Source organism: Grammomys surdaster, unplaced genomic scaffold (genome assembly GCF_004785775.1).
Source record: "Grammomys surdaster isolate TR1022 unplaced genomic scaffold, NIH_TR_1.0 136, whole genome shotgun sequence".
NCBI classification, from domain to species: domain Eukaryota; kingdom Metazoa; phylum Chordata; class Mammalia; order Rodentia; family Muridae; genus Grammomys; species Grammomys surdaster.
Window position 1 is genome coordinate 15,143,208 of NW_021604594.1, and position 3,079 is coordinate 15,146,286.

General features: G+C 41.4%; 1 protein-coding gene across 1 annotated transcript in view; it reads left to right on the plus strand.

Annotated features, from left to right (window-relative positions):
- The first annotated feature begins 423 nt into the window (after nt 1-423).
- Nucleotides 424-3,079, plus strand: part of Abcb11 (ATP binding cassette subfamily B member 11) — a 106,376-nt gene continuing 103,720 nt past the window's right edge. The window contains exon 1 of the mRNA XM_028762874.1: nt 424-517. The gene's annotated coding sequence lies outside the window, so the exon portion shown is untranslated. The remainder of the gene's footprint in view (nt 518-3,079) is intronic.

The following is a 3,079-nucleotide window of genomic DNA, read 5'->3' on the forward strand; positions in this document are numbered from 1 at the left end:
GCCAATTACATGTTATCAATTCTCCACGCAACTTTGGGGCTGGGTCCAGATCACTGAGGGCCTGCAACCTTAGGACGTCACAAGGGTCACTTCAAATAGTGGAAAGAAGATAAGAAGTAGTTCTATCATGTTAGATTTTTTTTAAGTCACTTTTTAAAACCAAGGGCTTAAAAAAGAAGAGCCAGTCCCTTCTCCAGGCCTTCTACCATGAGGCCTCATTCTTAAGGCAAATCAGCATTTTCTAAAGCTTGTTGACACCCTCAGAAGGTCCCAGGGCACTTCTGAATTTAGGTTCCTGTTTTGAGTATGTTTGACCTTTTCGCTCGTGTCACTGAACTGTGCTAGATCTGAACTTTAGGCCATTGACCTATAAGCAAATAGATAGTGTTCTGGAAAAAGCCTGATTTCAGTTCAATGCTTTATTACAATGAGAACTGAACCTGGAGAAGGGTGCACAACCCTGACGTTCCACAGTGAGGTCTATCGCTTCTCCTGGCTTCCTCAAATTCATCCATAGGTAAGTGACTTGCATTTGCCTGTAGTGTTTAAAGTCTCTGCCTTTCAAGTCTGTTTTATTTGAAAATATCAGTCAATGGGGGTTGTGTTTCAGATTTACCAAACATCCTACACTGTCATACAGTACAGCTACAGTGCTTGGGTAGACACGTGAAGACGAATGGCTGATCTCTTAGTATTATGTACTGAGGGAGGCCTGATGACTGTCTTACAGCAGTGCTAATTTTGTATATTGGTTGTCTTGAAAGTGTGTGTGTGTGTGTGTGTGTGTGTGTGTGTATGTAGCAAAAATGGGTGAATGGATTGAAGAAGAGATCATCTAAAAATAAAAACGCCAAAGAGATGTCTTTTAAACTTGGCATTATAAAAGCATGATCCTATTTGAATTAATAATCACAAAATCCCAAGCCTGATAAGAGTCTTTAAAATGGTAGTTATTTTTTTTTTTCTTACCTGAAATTCTTCATCAACTTCCATTGTTCTCGGGATAAAGCCCCAAACCCCCAGGGTTAAAGATCACAAGGAACCAAGGTTTTTTTTGACAGCTGTTCCAGAGATGGCCCATGCCCAGTGATATGCTTCATCCCTTGCCCCTGCTCTGTCTCTGGGGTCTGGGTCTTCTATGTGCGCTTCCCTCCTCTCCACTTCCCCTTGCCTACTTTGGGTTTCTCTCCCAAATCCAAGGTGAATATGCTCATTCCAGAGCCTTCCAGGCTGGCCCCCATGCTTCTCCCTCATCCAAGGTCTGCAATTTTTCGAGTCTGTCACCTGTCTTCTGTCTGCTCCGGAAGCTCCACTATGGTAGATCTGGTTACAAGGTTGGCACACTAGACAGTATTTATTTGGAAAATAACCTTCTTGAGAACTTCCTCACTGTTTTGAGCTGTGATGCTGGACTGAGAGGACACACAGTGCAGAAAGATCTTCTGTAAAGAGCCAGAGACTGAGAACAGCAGGAACATTCAGTTTGTGTCAAAGATACTCAATGGATACAACCAAAGACAGGAAAATAATGAGTGAGTGTAATAGCTATAGTCCAGTAAAATCATGATTCAAAGAGAAAGTGAGGGGTGGGGAGCAGTGGGCTGCTTATTGCAGTAGGATTGTAGGATTCTTCATTCTGAAACCAGCTTCTGAAAGTCCATTTCTCATTCTCTTTCTTTCTTTCTTTCTTTCTTTCTTTCTTTCTTTCTTTCTTTCTTTCTTCATTCCTTCCTTCCTTTCTTTCCTTTCTTCTTTTTCTCCCTCCCTCCCTCCCTCCTTCCTTCCTTCCTTCATTCCTTCTCTCCCTCTTTCCTCCCTCCCTCCCTTCCCGTCTGCAATACCAAACTCAGTTGTTAGTGTGGACCAGGCCCTTAGAGAAGTTCAGCCCATTCATCCTCTGCTCTAGCCTGGTATTTCCACCAAGCCATAGAGCACCTTGGTCACCATGAGGTGCACACAAGAAACTAGTGGACATTAACTTTCTGTCCAGCACCTGCATAGGTCTCAGAACCTTGTGTCTGTCCCCTTTCATCTAGAGTGTCTGGTAGGCCCCTCATCCAGATCATTTGCTGGATGCTATGATGCCCCAGGTTCTCACAGACAATCATACAGATGCTGGACTTCACCCTTCTGCTCAGCAGTGGTCTTCCAAGAGCTGATGCTAATGCTTTAAGATAGAAAAATTAATGCCGAGGCTCCAGTTATGGTCATGGGACTGACCTCCAGTGTTTGGATCTGATTGATAAGAGTCCATCTTTTATCAAAAGGAAACTTCACCCTAGTTGAACAAAAGTGGGTGCACTTGCGCGCGCGCGCACGCACACACACACACACACAGGTATATTAGACAGGCCAAATATCACACATATCATGGAACAGAGAAGGACACTGGGGTTTTGTGGTCAAATAAGTTTACATGAGGTGCTTATATAGAAATCTTAATTTCCTGCTTTAAACTGCTAGAATCTCTGATGTTTCAGAAATTTGATTTTTCTGAAGGACCTTGAAAATTCTTGAAAAATCTTTTCCTGGGAGATTTGAAAGAGATAAAAATAATTCAATATATGAAAATTTGAAGGAAAAGCAAATAACATTAAATCTTGTTTTCAGCTCTGAATTCTGTGGTATTGGTTTAAAATTGTATTACTTTAAACTACTAAGAAATTCTTATTTCAGCTTTTGGCAGTGGATAAAATAGTTTAGGTGCTAATTAAACATTTTAAGGTATTAGCTGAAAAAGTAGGATTCAGTAGCAGCATTGTGACTGCTTTGGTTGATCAAAACAAAAAACAAAACAAAACAAAACAAAACAAAACAAAACAAACCTCTGATGGTCTCAAGTGTCTCCCAAACCTGTTGTCATTGAGAATCAGATTTCTATCATATTGCTAGGGTTTCAGGAACTAACAGAACTACTTCAAGCCTTTTCCAGGATTGTTTCTAAGTCAGCTGATGGGTGAAGACATGGTCTAATACAGACTGGTTGCATTCTGCACTGTAATTGTATGAGGCAAGGCATCGACCATCCAATCCTAAGACTTCTTCTCTTCTCTTCTCTTCTCTTCTCTTCTCTTCTCTT